The sequence below is a fragment of the Uranotaenia lowii genome, unplaced genomic scaffold, assembly GCF_029784155.1.
Source record: "Uranotaenia lowii strain MFRU-FL unplaced genomic scaffold, ASM2978415v1 HiC_scaffold_164, whole genome shotgun sequence".
Taxonomy (NCBI): Eukaryota; Metazoa; Arthropoda; class Insecta; order Diptera; family Culicidae; genus Uranotaenia; species Uranotaenia lowii.
The window spans coordinates 5,657-25,139 of NW_026597677.1; the positions used below are offsets into that span (position 1 = coordinate 5,657).

The window sequence follows — 19,483 nt, forward strand, 5'->3', positions numbered from 1 at the left end:
TTCAAACCGTCGTAAATCACAACTTCTGACAGAACTGCTGTTATCGTTGTCAAGCACTGTGGGCCGCGTGAACAGTTTGTTATACATACGCAGTATACTCGTAGTACGGATGTAAATAATTTAGAAGATTTTATCGTTTATGTGTTTTTGCCCATGCGATTTTTTCGCAACAAAATGAAGTGTTTCGTAAAGTCTTGTGAAAGTGATTTTCACTTTAGACATAATTTTTTTAAGCACCGATTTCCTGTTGATAATAATAGACGAAGAATCTGGATTGACAAAATTTTTGAAGCGGAAGAATGTACGTACCCAGCCAACAATTTGGTAGGTATATCAAAGGATATACGTACATCTATGTCGACAATAAACATCGTATAAGACGTTGGAAAAATGCATATACCTACCAAAAGTGGAGGCGATATACGTACATACTTTGATGATTTTTTTATTTACGACTTCGACAATATTATATACGAGGTTATTACGATGATTGATTTACGTTTGTATGTTATGTTGCATTGGTGGTATGATGTACGTTACCTTATACAGTTCGATTCATACACATTTACGATGAAGGGAAAATTGACAGTTCTAACAACACTTTATGCGATGTGTGTTCCGCCCTTGTACGACTTGAAGCGATCTGACAATGAATTAGCGATTTAAGTCACCATTTATGCGAGGTGTGTTGCAATCTTATACGATGGTCAGTGATTTGAACATCGATTGACAGCTTAAGTCGCAGTTTAAAGGAGGTGTGTTGTACACTTGTACGATATGAAGTAATTTGACATTGAATGACTGTTTAAGTGATACTTTATGCGAAAAACTATGATGTTTTATACGATTTGTAGCAAATCGACACTCGATTGGCGATTTATATCACACTTTATGCGAGGTATGTTTCAGTCTTATACGATGTTCACAGATTTTCGCATCGATTGACAACTTAAGTAACACTCTATTAGAGGTGTGCTGTACTCTTGTACGATATGAAGTAATTTGACATTCGGTCTACTATTTAAGCGACACTTTATGCGAGGTGGGATGTACAATTTGTAGCATTAAACGATTTTGCGAACCACTTTATGTAGCATCTTATGTGTATTGATGAGATTGAAATACGATTCTTGTGAAATTGTCATTCATATAAATAAAATTTAAATTTCAATGCATTTTCAATACTTTATTTATTTTTTGAAATTCATAAGCTTTCACAGTTCTACAATATTTTTGAAACCCTACACAGCGTCTTTTTTCACTTGCCCCAGATTGAAGCTATTATTCAATGTTTAATTTTTCATTGAGTTTTGCTTGCTCCTAAATGTACCTGAACTATCTTAGTGGCATTTTTTACAAAAGATGGAACGGTTTGATGGTTTGGTCTTGTGACACTCCAAGCGACTTATTGGAAACATTGTTACTCCGCACGTTTATGATTCGACAAAGCTAATTGTGATGATTAAAAATGGCTCATTTGATGTCTTCCTGACGGTTGAAAATGGGTTCTAATGTCAGCAGCTCTACAAAAATACAACCGATGGCCCAATTAAGTATCTGTAAATAAAATTTAAGTTTGTAAGATAGTCTTAAATTTAACCATTTGGCAATTACTATTTACTTCAGTGTTGTGAAGAGATCCAAGAAGCAATTCGATTGCTCGTCCAAAAAAGGTGACCAAAACTGTATCGATCTGTCAAAGCTTTGCCATCCTCCCGACCCGACCTCACTGGTTTACCAAATGTTTGTAAATTTCTAAAAAACAAAATAAAAATTACTCTGATTTCTTCTTCCAATCAGTAAGCTCATTCATCGAATACCTATCCCGAATCTGATAATGCAGGCTATCAAACATAACAGATTTCTGGTTATCTTGATGTCGCTTTTTCGCCATAAATTGAGTTCGGCGTAGTCAACCAGATTCCTATCCGTGTGGGAAAAGAATACCTCGATCAATTTGATCACGTTCGTATGGTTGAATTCGCGAAGCGTCTGTAAAATAATAAATAAGTTAAGTTTGATCACCTTGGTCGATTTTAAAATACCTACCGAGAGACAGATACACCCTCGGCGGCGTAACAAAGTAATCAACTTTTGAAGAGTGGTGATTATAGTTATAAGCGAGCTGCAGAGAAAAAAGGGAAAAAAAACCTATTATCGACATTGTTTTTAACCAAGAGCATTATAATTCTTAGTTTCTACTCTCCAGTCTAATTTTAACACAGCTTCTGAATACATATAGAAAATTTAAATTATTTGAAACTAGTGTAATTAATACCACAGCAAAAAAGGTCATCAGACATCTTAATCTGTTTTTGAATTAAAATCTGGGCATTAAATCTAAAATCTGAGACGCAATTCTCAGCTAAAATTTACTTTTTTGCGATAACCTATCCTAACTTACCATATCGAATCGGTTATCCGATATTGGCCTTTTTGGTATCGTGCACTTCTTGCGTTCCTTGCGCTGCTTCTTGGTCATTTTCTCCTCGTATAATCCGTGTCGGTCCTATCGTTTCTTGGGAACGAACTTAACCCAGGTCAGGATGTTGAAGATCAGCACAATTCTGGACATTTTTTCACAAATGAGATACGAAAACCGATCACGGACACATCGGGGGCAGTTTTCTGCGTGGTGGCCAATTAGGCACAGATTCCCTACTTAGGTACAGCGAATCGCAGGACGTCTTCTTGCGGCACAGCAGGCGGTTTACCATGAACCAACGCATATGAATATTATCGGTTACCTGAGCCTGTGCCGGAATACAAGTTGTCGCGAACGCACCAGAACAATCCCGATTCCAAATGTCGATGTTGATCGATAGATCCGCTGCACAGCAACCGTGATTCGAACGAAAAAACGAAACTACGATGTAAACAAATACACACAACGAAAAAAATCTGTAATATTACATCACATGTGATGTAAATAAAAAGAAGCATCATATATGACGGAATTTTCAATGTGGTTTGAATATTACATGCCTGTAAAATTTAACAGACGTGGAAATTTTATAAACGTGTAATATTCCATTCGCACTGAAAATTCCGTCAAATATGGTGCTTCGTTTTATTTACATAAAAAAGGATGTAATTTTACAGATTTCTTCCATGAATTTTCATTCGGCATAAAAATTTCCTTTCTTTTAATTAAAAAGAAAACAAATTTTTTAAATCTTTTGCAATATTTATTATTATCAATTGTTTCAACTTTAATTCATTAAAATTGGAATCTCTCACCTCCATCTTAAATTATATTGACACTTCGATTGCGAAGCACGATTCAGATGTTTTCTTTGTTCGTTGCAATGCTGCAAAAACAAAAAAAGGATTGATCAGGGGTCATCCATTGTTGATTTTTCGGTAGCTGCGGCATAACTAATTTTATCCGTGGCTGTCCTTTCGGCAACGAGTAATGTTCGGCCATTCCCAATAGCCAGGGCGGCCCTAAGCGCAGTGTTGTTAACATCATCTTCATTATACACACTCAGCCCATCATTGATAGCACTGCGACGAACCAAGGACTATTGATCACGAATGTTGTGCAACACATCTAGAAAAGTTAGATACGAAAAAAGATTAGAAAACGACTGAAATATAGAGGAAATTGAGATTCCAATTCAACTAACAACTTCTTTCTGAACATTCGTAATTAAGGACTCAATAATATCTCCGTTGATTATCAAATAAAACAAATTCTATTTTGAATTAGTTCACTTCAGCATGTTTTGAGCTGCAAAAAGAAAAACATTAAATTATTATTAGTGAAACATTCAAATAAATGCTTAGTGAAAGGTTTTGAATGTTTCAGGATAGTATTATTTACCTTTTCGTTTCTTGATTTGATTTTTTTTTCTTTTTTCAATTTATTTCTGATCCTCTCTTCACGAACGTTGTTGTAAAAAAATGGTACTTTTATGAAAGTCCTGTTCGGATTGATTGCTGGTTTTCCGTAGGATGGGCTAAGCAATACTGCTCCAGTTGTTGGTGCTACTCCAGAAGGACGACTGAGCCATTAACTATCATGAAAATCGCTGGTTGCTCGCGCCAGATTCAAGCTTCTAAAGGACATAAATCGTTCCTTCTGGTGGGAGGAGGCTTCATCTTTTGGTGGTGATGGAAGAGTCTTACATCCCCTTGAGGATCTGTCCACTTACCATCGTCGGCGTGTTTATGTTTCGAAATGGGAAAAATGACATCTTTACTAATTTTCGTCAACTCAATTGGGACTGGTACCTTGGCACAATCATTTATGAAAGACATTACCATCTATATGGGAGGAAAAGTAAAAAGAAGTGTTTCTTAAATTACAGCATATTATGAGATAAGCTTTGTGTACAGTTTTTTAACATCTGGTATTTATTGTTCTTTCACCTGAGGTGAAGCTTTTTAACTTCTGTTCGCAACAGCAAACTTTTAGCACTCTTTTAGTGTTCATAAATAAGATTTTTGATTGTACTTACATTTTTGTCCGACAGCATTATATTACAACATCAACTAGGTGACGGACGGTATCGATTTTACAGTGTGGATCCTTCGTTGTTTATCGCATTCAGCGGTTTTGTTTCCCAGGCTGCACTAAAACGAAAATATCCACTATTGAAACAAATGAATTCTGCGGTAAAATGCTTTAGCTTAACAAATATTCTAAAATTTACCAATCAATTGAGACGATCAAACGGCAAGCAAGTCGATACCATCTACTACTGCTGCGCCTCTACATGGTTCATCGGAGGCTTGTTTGCAGCAGCTGGTCATACTAGCACGATTTTATTTTGGCACTTCGAGACGCTATGCGAGCAGCAGTTCCTGCAGCTGGATCCGGTCCAGGATAGCTAGATTACTTGATCTACCTATCTCGGATCCGGTCCGGGTTAGCTTGATGAAAGTAAACAAAAACACTGAAAATGACATGCAAGTCCGTCTGTACCGCTGTAACTAGAACAAAACTAATTAGTGCCACTGTAAAGCAACGAATTCCTTAAGAGCAAATCAATCACTTTTAAATTATTTACTCTTTCGATGTAACGGAACCAAAAGATAGTAATTTAAGCCGCATCTGAACTTGGGCTTATAGGAAACCTTCGGGAACCTTCAAGACTTTCGACTTATTACTTTGGTTGTGCCTGTTTAAGACAGCCTGTTATTTTACATGACATCATCATGTTCAGTGTAATGTGATATTGATTGAATTCAAATTCAATGTCCTTATAACATTCCGTGTCGTTTAATTTTAAGATATTTCTAATTCAGTGCTATTAAGAATTCATATTGTTTTTGTGTGATCAATAACATTTGGAAAATTACATCACATATGATGTAAATAAAAAGAAGCATCATATAAGACGGAATATTACATTAGGAAATCGTGTTCTCTGTCATGTAAAATTAGTGTCATTCAATTTCAGTGCTTTCAATGGTTCAATTGTATTTGATTTGGTAAATTTACATAACAAAAACGTGTTCCATGTCATGTAATATTAAGGGTTTTCATTTTCAGTGTTTTTAAGGATTCAGATTTTTTTGCTGTGTAGGTAAATGGATAAAAATCAGGGAGATGGCATCCCTATCCTTTGTCATTGAATTTGACAACCATCAAAATTACGGGCCCACGATTTTGTGGGCCCATAACGCCCATAACAAACCTGACATTTTGCTGTCAAGGACCCGAACTAAATGTCAAATGCTAGAGAAGTACAGTGGTGTTATAGAGTAGCATTCTCTGGCCAAAACATTAAAACGAAGAAGAAGAAGAAGAAATGCTAGAGAAGTATGGTTGATAGCACACTAACACATCAATCATTCTGATTCCTCATTGGTTGAAATTTTGACTTTTTAGGCTTCGTACTGCTTTGAGAGGAAAACACCATAAACGTCTCTCCCGATGGATAGAAAAAAAGAAGTAGATTCTTGTTCGAAAGAAGAACTAGATTGCCACCTCCCTGATAAAAATCGAAGAAACAACGACAGAGAAAATGATGAAATTTTTTGACAGCACATCTGCATTCCCAATGATAGCTCTGTTCATAGGATAATTTATTTTAGCGTTTGAACACAAATGCTATGTGTCGTTATGAATCATCGTCGGCTCAAAAGAAAATAAGATAGTAAATAATTAAATAACTAAAATGGCTCATCTTACCATCGATGGGGCCCTCGATCTTAAATTACCTTTTTTTGTATTTTATCCGATGTTCACTAATCGTCTATTCACACACAAGCTCAATCCGGCGGCAATTGCAGGCAGCATCAAAATAAAATCTTCCTGCAAGACTCCCATGAACATACATCACGATGCAACACTCTTAACACCTGCCATTTTTGTCCGCTCGATATGGTTTTTATGTGATGTGGTCGAACGCTAAGTATACACAATTACTAACCTGATTCGATCGCATTACATGTATTTATGTCGTAGGTAATGTGACCGATTACACGATTATAATCAAAATTGTGAGGCTACAACGGAACAAAGTGGACTTGATTTGTTTCTTAATGTGACATTCTATACAATGTATAAAGTGATACGATAAACGTTGTTTACGTGATATTCTATACGAATCTGTCTGAAGTCATTTACGATTTTGATACCGAAATAATTTATGTTCGAGTAAAATGCGTCTTAAGAAATCCTATGCGACTGTAACTAGAATTCATTTCGCATCGGTCATACTAAATACGACTTCATCCAACACATCGTAATTAAATCGTATTTCGTTTGGTTTTAACCTCTTCTACGATGATTATACGATTTGATCGAATGTTAAATATACACTTTTACGAATCCGATTTGCGTTGCACCCATATACGAGTTCGACGATGGTTTCTTTTACGATTTCATGTTGGCTGGGTACCTGGAAGAAGCCATAAACTTCAACGAAATTCGCATTTGTTCGAAACATTTTCCGAAGAGTAGTTTGGTTCATGCTTATGGAAAAACCAAACTGCTGAAATCAGCAGTGCCAATTTATTTTGGAGTACATGCTGAACAAAACAGGTAAGTTTAATTTGTTAAAGAAAATCATGATTTGTTATAGGTTTTCGATTTATTTTTATACTATTCACAGTGATTTCCATGCAAACCAACAAGTCGGAAACGCTGAATCAACTCACGATGATTCCACCAACAGAATGGCACGTCTTTCTTCTATCACTAAAAAATCGAACCAAGTTGTGGTCCCCCAGGATGCCCAGAGCTCCATACAAATACAAAAAAACACATCCCAAATGAGGCAAGACGCAAGACTGAATATTTTAATACACCATGATTTATTACATTAAAACAAATGAATTCAATATATATTTTGTACCTATCTTCTTAGAACTATCAGCCTTCACAATAAAGAAAACATCTACGATGTTTCCAAAATGTCGAAAAAGCTTGATGAAACCCGCAGAAAAATAAAGAGGCTACAGGATACAAACCGTCGATTGAAGAATAAAATTATTCATTTGGAACAATTGTTAGCGACTCTTCCAAAAAAAGAATTTTTTTCAAGTTCCGAAATTAGCTTATTGGAGGTTTGTTACCACAGAAGATAGAATTTTAATTTATGTTTGCCGTCAAATCATAAAAAAATGTCGATTGTTTTATTATTTTTTTCAGAATTTCACTGGTGACAAAAAACTTCTCAAAGATATCGTCTTTAGAAAACCAGGCCAAGCATAAGCCAAGAAAAATTTACTGTGTATGCATTTGTATCAAAAATTGATTATTTATCATCTGTCTGACCTTGTTTGCAAAACAAGGAGATAGGAGCTAGATCTGAAATGAATTTTAGAATTATTGTTGTACTCCTAATTTCAAAATTAGCCACAGTGATATATAGAGTTCTCCAACGACAAGGAAACCGAAGAAAAATTACTAGAATTTTTAAGAGCAACAGACTTATTTAGTCAAATTTGATTTACACAGCAAATTTTTTTTTGCTGGAAACCAGCAAAATTTTGCTGGTTTTTGTCCCGCTGACTTTCCAGCAAAATTTCCAGCAATTTAAATTGCTGGAAAAAACAGCAAACGTTAATGCTGGTTTCCAGCAATTCAAATTGCTGGAAAATCAGTAATCCAGATTGCTGGAAACCAGCTATTTCTTTCAACACAACCGGCAGTATTTAGTATGAAATTTGTATTCAATTCAAAATTAAAGTTTAATATTGGCTGTGCATATAATAAGCAATAAATACAATTATTTTCTCCCATTTTCAATAAGGGATTAATTTATTTTCCAAAAAAAAAACTTTTTTTTCACAACTTTCACACCGGCTCTGGGGTGGCCGCTTTGTGCCAAAATGTTGATCATCCGCCACCTGTAAAAATAGTTTTGATGAGTATCTTCTATGGAATATCTACCTGTACAATAAAAACTTACCCTTGGTAAGTTTGCTGGTTGCTAGAATATAGAGGAAAATAAAATAATTATATTAATTTAACCTTAATTCGTAAAATAGAATCTCACCTTACTTCAGCGTACGAAACAAAAACAAACTCCAAATTGACAACTCGATTGCTGATTTTCCAGCAAACTAGGTCAATTGCTGGAAAGTCCAGCAATTTGAAAACCGATTGCTGATTTTTCAGCAAAAATGACAAGCACATAACCGAATGCTAAAAAACAGTCTCGTTTGAACTACGGTACGTTGCACATCGTGTGTGTGAGCTGAATTGAAATCTAATTTATTTTTCTTCTCTCCTTCCACACTCTATTGTCGAGCGGTGCAATGACCCACAACGATACACCAAGGTCATCGAAAAATGAAGTTCGAGTACGGAAATATCACGAAAATTATGCTGGGCCATATCTCGTTATGGCTGAAACAAATGTCGGGAATATATCTGCTGCGAAGATTGCTAAAAGTCTGGTGAAGAAATTTGGTGACGATTTTATTCGTGCTATGCCGGTTTCTAAAACCAAAATGAAAATTTTGATGCGATCGAGGGATGCTGCTAATGAAATAGCAGGCATCGGTACCTCAAATGAAGTGCGTTTTTTTATCCCCCAACGGCTGGTGGAGTGTCTGGGGGTAGCCTATATTGAGCCGGATATTTGTGATGAAGAATTGAAGTTTGCTAATGCTTACGATAAACGCAAGTCGAATCAAGTTGATAACCCGGAGATAGTTCATGCTCGTCGTGTGCTTAGAAAATTGGCTGATGATAAAGAGGAAGCCCTGTTTACGGTGATTTTTACTTTCGCTGGGCAGAATTTACCTACTCACATCGAGTTAAATAGAGTGCTTTATGCTGTTAAGCAATACATTTATCCTGTCCGCCAGTGTGGTAACTGCTGGCGCTTGGGACATGACAAAAAAGGATGCAAGAGTGCTAAACGCTGCAATCAGTGCTTGGATCAAGTGGGCGGCGAAGATCATGCGTGTGAAAATAGTGAGCCACAGTGCGTTAACTGTTTAGGCTCCCATCGGGCCAATGATCACAAGCTATGTCCGAAAATAATTCAAAAAAAGAAAACCGATAAAGAAAATTCAAATGATTCATCAAACTCACTACCTATCATCTCTCAACCAACAACAATATCCACCGTGGCAGTAGCTTGCCAAACAAATAATGTTGACAAGAATGGATCTAATCCTTCCAGCAAACGTCGTTATAATGTCGATTCGGACGATGAGCTTCCCCAACTTGAAGTTAACATTTCTGACGGGGTTTGCGATTCGATCCGATCGACGATTGAATCTACTGAGGTCATCGATATCGTTGCAGATGCTCTGGAAGTTCCTGAGGAAGATATTGAAACTCGACAAAAAATCCAGCAAATGGTTTTGGAGAGAATTTCAGATGTTGTTAGTGATAAAATGAAAGGCTATTTTGCTAATCTCAGATTATGAAAAAGACCACACCAAGCACTTTAACAACCACCGTTCCTCTGCAATGTCTACAATGGAATTGTAGAGGGATAAATAGTAAACGCTCATCCTTAATCCAGCTCATAAATACACATAATATCAATATTTCGCTTTTGAGTGAAACACATCTCGACAGTCACACAAACTTTAATCTACCGCAGCACACCATGTTTCGTAAAGATCACAGACGAAACTCGATGGGCGTAGCCATCGCGATTCGTTCAGAACTAAATCCCGTAGCATTTCCTATTGCACTGCCAGCGGATATTCAAGCCGTTGCCTGCCAGATCAAATACATCTCCGGGTTGATCACTATTGTATCTGTGTACATACACCCGCAAGCCAACATATCGCAGACTCAGTTTGAAAATTTTTTATCAACCGTTCCGAAACCGTGCATCATTGGAGGAGACTTTAACGCAAAACATCACCTATGGGGAAGCGAGCATGGAAACATACGTGGAGACCGTCTTCATCAAGCCATCGAAACATCTCATCTCGTCATTCTCAACAACGGTCAGCCAACTAGGTTTGATGTAAACCGGTCGTGGGGCGCAATTGATATCACGCTGGTTTCTTCGAGCCTTAGTTTGTGCTTCGACTGGGAGGTTTTGGATTCACCAAATGGAAGCGATCATTTTCCGATAGTTTTTCATTCGAGTACTACATGCGCGATGAAATTCTACTCTGGAATTAATGTTCGAAAAATCGACTGGGAACGTTTTGCCGGAAGCCTCGAGGAATCATTCGTCGAAAATGGAGAACCGGATAGCTTTGATGTCTTCTTTGAGCTGATTTGGCAAGCACTGCGCAGGTCCTGCCCATCAGTAAACTCGAACCACACCCGCCGAATACCGCAACCCTATTGGGACGAAGAGCTAACAGAAGCGAAGAAAGCCACCAGAGTTGCTTTCCGCGCTTGGAAACGGGAACTGTCAACCGAAGCTTACGAAGGGTACGCTAATACAGAACGAAGGTTCAGAAATTTGGTACGCGAGAAGAAGAGGAAAAGTTGGCAACATTTTTGTGATAGCTGTGATAGTTCTACGTCCCTCACAACCTTATGGAGGATGACCAGAAGGTTCAAAGGACGCGGAGAGCCATCAAAAAACATCAGAATTTCGGACAATTTGGCCAACGATGTTTTGGACAAGTTGGCTCCCTCATCTGCCAAAAATCCACCCCCGGTTTTTCTACAATGTTCGTGTTGCTCTCAAACTGGTTTTCCATTCTCAGTATCGGATATTCAAGCTGTTTTGAAAACCGGTAAAGATTCGGCTCCTGGTTTGGATGGTGTTCCATATTCCGTCATAAATCGTCTCCCATGGGCGGCGCTTAGTCAGTTGCGAATAATCTATTGCCAAATTTTTGCTTCAGGAAGAATTCCGGAAAGCTGGAAAACCTATAAAATTGTACCGATTCCTAAAAGTGGCCATGATCCGATTTCTCCTTCTGCTGTTCGTCCAATCGCGTTAGCTTCATGTTTTCGCAAAGTGTATGAACTCATAATCAAAGATCGACTAGAACATTTCATCGAAAACAACAACCTGTTCCCTTCAGCTATCAACGGTTTTAGGAAAGGACGAGGAACAATGGATGCGTTGTTTCCACTGATTAACGAAGCTTCCTTAGCTTTGAAAAGAAGAGAGCATGTGGTGATATGTAGCCTCGATATCAAAGCCGCCTACGACAACGTGGAAATTAATGTTCTGGTCCGCGAATTACGCTCATTAACAGTCCCTGAATGTCTAGTAAAAAGTATCTTCCATCTATTTGAAGAAAGGAATTTGTGCATTTCGAGTGGATTAGATTCAATATCTAGGACAACGTGGAAAGGCCTTCCTCAGGGATCTCCACTAAGTCCGTTATGCTTTAATGTTGTGATCAGTGGATTGATCAACAGTGTCCCTCCTGATGTGATAACCGTAAATTACGCCGATGACACAACAATTGCTGTAAGAGGAACCTCACTGGAGCATAGTTGCGAATCTCTCCAAAGGGCAGTGGATATAGTTGTGGAAAATATTTTCGACCTTGGGTTAGAACTTTCGCCGACGAAATGTAAGTGCCTCCTGATCTCGACACAACAATGCGATAATCCTCCAGAAATAAATATCGGCGGTTGCACTTTGGAATACGTCAGATCCCTGAGGTTACTCGGCATGTACCTCACACGAAATCTGTCGTGGTCGTGTCATATTAGAGCGGTACAGAAACGTACAGCTCCGTATCTTAACTTTTTACGAAGCATATCGGGCCAGTTATGGGGAGCACATCCAGCAGCATTGTTAGTTATTTTTAAGTCATGTGTGAGATCAATATTGGAATACGGTTCCATATTTATGACGGAGTTATCACAAAAAGAAGCCATTATTTTGGATAGACTACAATGGGCAGGAATTCGAATCTGTTTGGGCTCCACAAAAACCACCCACACAGGTTCACTCGAAGTGATGGCTGGTATTATTCCGCTGCAACAAAGAAGAGAACTTGCGGTCATGCGTTTTGTAAATAAAAGAGCGTCACTCCTTTCTTGGCATCGACAATATTCCAGACCGATCTTGGACGGTGGCTTAGTGGCTACGGGAATACACCGCGCAACAAGAATGCTTAACGAATTCATTCCACTTGAACAGCCTCTAAATAATCTCCCATGCTACATGTTCAACCGTGAAGTTGTAAGAACAAAAATATCCATTGATCTCACTGTTAAACGGTTATGTTTAGAACACCAGAACTCATCGGCAGCTGATTTGGTGTCAAACTATCTCTTGGAAGTGTATGCCAACGCGAAAATCTTGGCAACTGACGGGTCGAAAGATATTCAAGGCACAGGTTATGCTGTGGTAAATAACTTTGGAACACCTGCAGAAGGGATCAAACTCGACAGTAAAGCATCCGTTTATATGGCAGAGCTTCTGGCAATCAGGCATGCTGCGAAAATGATCGTAAGTCTTCCTGTTGCTCAGTATATTATTCTATCCGATAGTTTGAGTTGTCTCACGAGCCTGCAAAAAATCAACATCAATCAAAAATATCCCGTTGCTTGGTACGATATAAAAGAATCCATTCTTGAAGGTCAAAGAATGGGGTACGAAATCCATCTGATATGGGTTCCGTCTCACAGAGGTATTCCAATGAACGAGTTGGCAGATCAAGAGGCGAAAAGTGCGTGCATCAATGGTGGTACAGCAGATTATATTTTAACATCATTCGACATCCAGTTTCCGATTCGGCGTACAACAATGCACAAATGGCAAGCAAAATGGAATTCAGGAACTAAAGGACGTTTCTGTCACAGCATCATCTCTAACGTTTCGCTCCAACCATGGTTTAGTAGCTTGGATCTCAACCGCAGACAAATTGTAATCCTTTCCAAATTAATATCAAATCATTCACGACTCCCTGCTCATCTCACTAGGAATGGTATCCTATTGGATGCTACGTGTAGTTGTGGCGAATCCATCGCAGATCCTGATCACATTATCTTCGCATGCAGCAGATTTGAAAATCTTCGTAGACCTATTTGGCGAATTTTAATGAAAAAAGGAATTCCACCCGATATTCATTTGATACTAAAAAAGAAAGACATTGAATTATATAAAACGATAGCTAATTTTGTAATTGAATGTGAAATAGACATGTAAGTAGAACAGTAATCAACACTTGGCCGGTTATGTTATAGAGGTAAAGCCAATAAAAAATTTAAAAAAAAAAAAAAAATGCTGAAAAATCCAGCAATTCGAAAACCGATTGCTGGTTTCCAGCAAAAATTTGGATTGCTGAACGTTTCCAGCAATGCTGGAAATCGAGGCAAAAATTTACAGTGTACATTAATATTGCAAAATTTTGTAATGTAATATTCTTTCTCACTCAAAAGAGGCGAATGAATTCTAAATTTAAAGTCTCTATAAAAATAAACAAAACAAACAAATAGAGTTCTCTATAGCTCATTGGGTATGATTAGTAATAGAAAAATATCAATTATGGAACGCTCTAATAGAGGTTAAATGTAGCCGTTCAGAAAACATAAATGAGTCTTGATTCTGTTCATAAATTTAAGAGAGCAATATTCATAAACTCCCGGACTGAGCTGAGACTTGAGAGAGTCTTTGCTATTCGGGCAGTCACGACAAGTGCCACTCAGATATGGCCATCATGTGCAAATTCTAAAGGCCCATTTACACTTTACGTGAAAAATCTTTTTTCTTCAAGAGCTCAACAATGCGATGAAAGTTGAAATTCAAGCCGGACTGTTCATTAAAACCACTTAAGATCTTTTTTCTAGCCAATCTTTCCTCAGGCAAAGTAAATACACACCCAACAGCTACTTAGATCAGAAATGCCCTTCAGATCAACGAGTTCTTACAAGACTACGTATAGGTCATACCAGATTGACACATTCCTACTTATTCGACAAAAGCTCTGCACCGATGTGCCAATTCTGTGGTGTATTAACAACCGTTCAACACATTCTGACTGACTGCCGCGGATTTAAGGAGGCCCGAGAGGAACACAACATTGAAGGAAGTGTTTTTGAAATATTGAAAAACGAAAACTCGCATGAGAAATCACTATTACAATTCTTAAAAAAATGTAAAATCTATGAGACACTGTAAAACTTAAACTGCATTGACACGAATGCCAAAACGTTGGTAAAGTGTCACAAATAAACAAAAAAAAAAAAAAAACTTAAGATCTTTTAGAACTGTTTTTATTTCCCCGCCATGATTAAATTTCCGCAGTGAAAACCGGGGAAATAAAAAAAACACCATGTTAATTTTTTTTTTTTTTCCTTTTTTCTCAGGGATTTTAAACCAAGTAGGTTTATTCATCCCGACGTTGGGCGTTTCAAGTATTCTTCTGGCGTTATTTATATTTTGAAGATTTGTGTAGATACTGTAATTCTTCATTTTTCCTTTTTCATGTTTAAAGTTGGTGGAGCAGCTTAGATGTTTTGAGGAAAGATATCAGTTTTTCTTCTTCTTCAGGGCATGGTGAGAGGATTTGTCTAAGGGATGTAGCCAAGGAACAGGATACTCTGTGGGAGTGGTATATGGAGCAAGAGGTGAGGATGTGTTTGATGGTGATTGGTACGTTGCAGGATGGACATATAGGTTGGTCCTCTTTGGTTATGAGGTACAGGTGAGTGAGCCGTGTATGACCAATCCGGAGTCTGGTCAGTACTCTTCTTTCATTGGGGCAGTCTCTGTCTTTCCATTTCTCGGTTGAATTTTTTACTTCTCGAAGTTTTGCTTCCAGGTTTTCAGCCCATTCTATGCTCCAGGCATTGCTTATTATGTTTTTCATGTGGAGCATAGCGTCGGATTGAGGAATAGAGTTGATCGATGGTGGAAGGACGGTACCGGCAGAAGCTAGGCGATCTGCGGCCTCGTTACCTGGTACGCCTGAATGCCCAGGTATCCAGCAGAGTGTGATGTTCTTGAGAAGGGCGTTTTTAGTTATGGTATAGATCCAGGGGTGTTTAATGTTGTTAGCAGCTATAGCTGTTAGTACACTTGCCGAATCTGAGAAGATGACGGAATTTGGTTTCGAACCCTCAGTAGCTACGAGCAGGGCAAAAGCTTCAGAACTGAAGACTGTACAAGCTTCCGGAAGGCCCAGGCTCCTACTGGAGACTCCATCGAAGATTCCACAACCAACTTTTCCACAGTTGCTTTTGGACCCATCGGTGTATATATGTGGATTGTTTCTGTATTTTGTTTGTACGAGTTGAGTAAATTTGGGTAATATGGTGGTTCTTGGATCTCCAGCTTTGATAATCCTCTTGAGGGATAGATCGACTTTTGGTGTAGTTGTTGCATTTGACTTTTTCTGTAACAACAAATCTGTTAATTTGATACGATTCTAGCGATCTGGCAACATTTTTCAATAAGAACCCATCCTTCCTCAACATTTTATTAGCGTGCATCGGATAAGCAGGAAAAATCCCTGACTGGAAAAACAATCATCGAAAGTATCTGCTCGACGAGCCGAAATCTTACGGAATCGGACCACATTCGGATGGAATTTCCGACTGGGCATTGTTTTGCCTTTTTGATGCGAAAAAGTTGGCAGCAATCTCAACGGAAAATTTTGACAAGACGTCATTAAAAGTTCCGGTGAAAAGGTGGTTGGTGGACGCCGCGCGAAGAGTTTCGCAAAAAATTAAATAAGTGGCCAGTAAAGCGTGTGAGCCTTTCTTCAAAGCCCCAGAAAAGGGAAAATCGTTGCTCCACGGGGACTAGAAGGTAAGCTTGTGAAAATAATCGCAGCAGACAGCTTCTTAACGGAGAATTTGCTCCAACAGGCATCTCGGCTGAAAAATCCGGCAATCGCTAGAGTGGCTAGGCCAGAGCTCAGGACAACGGGACGGGTCAGAGGAAAACCAAACGTCCACACAGTGTCCGGTAAGTCTCGTCAAAAGCAGAAAGGGGAAGGAAACTAAAAGTTCCTTGTTTTTTTCCCCCCCAGAATGCTCAAGCCAAGTGCTCGCCCGGGCCACAGACACGCTCTGAAAAGAACCGAAATAACGGAGAAGGGGTCGGAAGTCCGTAAGTATCTCAGACAACTCGGAAGAACCCCAGCGGAATAACTAACAAGACGATTTATCCCCAGGACCCCTTTTTGGCAAATTCTTCTTCTTTTGGCCAACTCTACAGGGCCTAGTAGGTGACAAAGCCTTCGCCACGTGGCCTCCACACCTTCCACACATCAACCACCATTCATCTGGCGAGCCCAGCTGCACAACATCCTCACCGGAACAGGCTGCACAGCTACAAGGGCCGCATTCAAGATTCCGGTCACTTCCGTCTCGCTACTTCAGTGGCGACGAATTCCGGGAAACAGCAGCCGAATTCGAGCGGGTTCATTCGCCGCTCAAGTGGCGGAATCGCGGTTATTCAGCCTGCCGAATCCAAGCGCAGCAGATCGCTGAACGTGAGGTAAGAATCCCGCCAAGTCTGCCGAATCCGATCACCGCATCCGTGGTGGAAGTCCGGCAATTCAGCGACCGAATCTGAAGGAATCCCGAACGCCGCACCAGTGGCGTGAGATCCGGTGGAACCTCCGCCGTAACTAAGCGCTTCAGGTCGCCGCACCAGTGGCGAGTAAGCCCGGAGACGATTGCCGAATTCACCTGCCATCGATCGTCGATCCGGTGGAAAATCGCGGCGAATCGGTGCGATTAGGATCGCTCTTCATCGCCGCATCCGAGACGAGGATCACCTGGTGGGACAGCAGCCAATCGGGTTCGCTTTCGTCGCCGCACTAGTGGCGAAAGAATACCGGCGGTATTGCAGCCGAACCGAAGCGAATTTCGTCGCTGCGGCAGGGGCCAACATTAGCGCCGCACTGGTGGCGTAGAAATCCCGACGAATCAGGGCCAAATTCATTCGCTTTCGTCGCCGCACCGGTGGCGAAGTATCCTGGGGCACTGCTGCCGAGCAGGACCAAGTTTTATCGCCGCAGCAGGGGCAAGCATTTGGTGGCACAGCCGCCGACAAGTTTCGCTCGTCGTCGCCGCACCAGTGGCGAAAGAATCCTGGGGTACCGCGGTCGATCCGGACCGAAGTTCCTTGGCTCATCAGGGGCGAACATCCGCCGAATCCGAGGGCGTTCAATCGTCGCATAGTGGCGAATATCCGGTGGGCCGCGTCAGGGGCAAATAGTCGGCAGCACAGCCGCCGCATCTGTGGCGAGAATCCCGGTGGACAGGTGCCGAATCAGAGGGCAGCAGATCGCCGCACCCGTGGCGAAATCTCGGTGGCACAGCCGCCGAATTCGTTGGTAGCGCGTCGCCGCCTCGGTGGCGAATATCCGGAGGAACAGCTGACAATCCGGGCCGAATTCCATCGCCGCATCAGGGGCGAACATCCGGCGCACTGGTTCCGAGTCCGTGCATAGCAGATAGCCACACCGAGGCGGGAGATCTTGGTGGTTCCGGCGCCGAATCCGTTCGCCAGTGACCGCCGCGCCAGCGGCAGAAATCCGGTGGCAAAACCGTCAAGTCGGACCAAATTCTGATCGCCGCAGCAGGCGAAGAACAATCGGTGCATCAGCCGCCGAAGCCGACTGTCTTCGATCGCCGCATCCGTGTACAGCAAAACGCCGCACCCGAGGCGGGAGCAATTTAGGCCGAGGAGGAAGCACATTGGAAGCTTGTGAAAAGAGTGAGTACACGCTATTTTGGGGATAATGGGAGGGATGAGTTACAAAAATGTTGCCCAATACACGCAAAATTATCTCTCGCAATTTCGCAATCTTAATTCTTTTATTTGTGGCACCGACCACGATCAGCCTTCGTCACAAATGGCGCCCAACTAAATCGAACCGCATTATTTTGTTCGATAATTTTGAATTTCATTAGTATTTATATGAAATGATATTATTATGATTAAAACAGTTGATTTGCGAAAGCAACTGTTAGGCTTATTTTGATTTTTGCTCAAGTTTTTGTATCGTATCAAGTTGTTATTTTTAATCTGTAAGTCCACTGAAAATATCTGGTTTTTGATCCAAATAAATGATGATGAATAAACAAATTGAGTTGTATCATCTTAATGATGAGGAGATGGAATATGAATTGGCCTTGCGCCATGTTACGAATCTAGCCCCATGCTCTAGAAGAGCTAGGGTGGTCAAGTTAAAAGCCCTTGTCCAAGAGGACACCCTTAGAGACACCATTTATGTTAATTCGGAACACGTAATGTCGCCGGAGTTGAACATCGAGGTCTGCCAGAGGGCAGTTGTTGAATTGAGGAATCAGGTCGATTTAGCTACCCAGAATAGAAACGCCGATCAAATGGCTTGCGCGAAATCGAGATTGCTTCATTACCGGCAAAGATTATCACTGATTCCAGTGGTCGCGAGTTTAGAGGAAACGCGTAGGGTCGTGTGTGAGCTTGTAGAGACGCAGCTAGCTCAGATAGAGTGCGTGAACAGTGCAGTCAATATGGTGCTAAGTGAAACAGAAAACACTAGCCTTTCAACTAGTGTCCCAACCATCCAGGCAGAGAACAGTAGCAGTAGGGATGCCTGCGATGCGTTGACGATTCCACCGAGGCCACAAGCAGCCGGAAATGATGAAGGAGCACGAGCACGGATGCAAGAAGCGGATGTCGAGCCGTCTTCTCTTCCATTCCAAGGAGGCAGACAAGGACAGAGGGACTCGGAGGAAGTAATCATCCGGAGGTCGGGTAGTTCGGCTGGTCTGGCTGCTGTGAACGTTCTGGACAAACTGCGGTTCGACATTCAACAACGACAAAGGAGGCAGCAGCAGTTGAACGACAGCTTTACAAACCGAAGTGGTAGCAACTACGACAGGCGGATGCAGAAGGCGATTCACAATTGGCCTTTCAAGTTCCGAGGCGAAAAGGACACCACGTCCCTCAACATTTTCTTGGACCGGGTGGAGACGTTTGCCAGATCAGAGGGAATCGACGATCAGACACTTCTGGCTTCTATCAAGCACCTGTTGCTTGAAGACGCCCTCGACTGGTACTCCAGAGCACTTGCCCAACGTCGCCTGTATTCCTGGCAAGCATTCAAGCAAGAAATTCGACGGGAATTCCTGCCTAGCGGGTATGCTCAGATCCTGAGGTTGGAAGCCAGCTTCCGTTTT

The 19,483-nt window shown here is 40.7% G+C and overlaps 2 long non-coding RNA genes across 3 annotated transcripts; one reads left to right on the forward strand and one right to left on the reverse strand.

The window, feature by feature from the left end:
- Positions 1 to 3,182: 3,182 nt before the first annotated feature.
- Positions 3,183 to 5,061, reverse strand: LOC129759486 (uncharacterized). 2 transcript variants are annotated; one of them, XR_008740177.1, is made up of 5 exons: positions 4,659 to 5,061; positions 4,464 to 4,578; positions 3,827 to 4,269; positions 3,630 to 3,733; positions 3,183 to 3,553 (listed from the first exon to the last, which is right to left on the reverse strand). It is a non-coding gene; the product is annotated as an uncharacterized LOC129759486 (long non-coding RNA). The 2 variants fall into 2 exon arrangements; XR_008740178.1 differs by having other exon boundaries at positions 4,464 to 4,573; positions 4,659 to 5,060.
- Positions 5,062 to 15,691: 10,630 nt separating this feature from the next.
- Positions 15,692 to 18,212, forward strand: LOC129759480 (uncharacterized). Its single transcript, XR_008740176.1, has 4 exons — positions 15,692 to 16,112; positions 16,172 to 16,271; positions 16,336 to 16,415; positions 16,480 to 18,212. It is a non-coding gene; the product is annotated as an uncharacterized LOC129759480 (long non-coding RNA).
- The last annotated feature ends 1,271 nt before the right edge of the window (positions 18,213 to 19,483 follow it).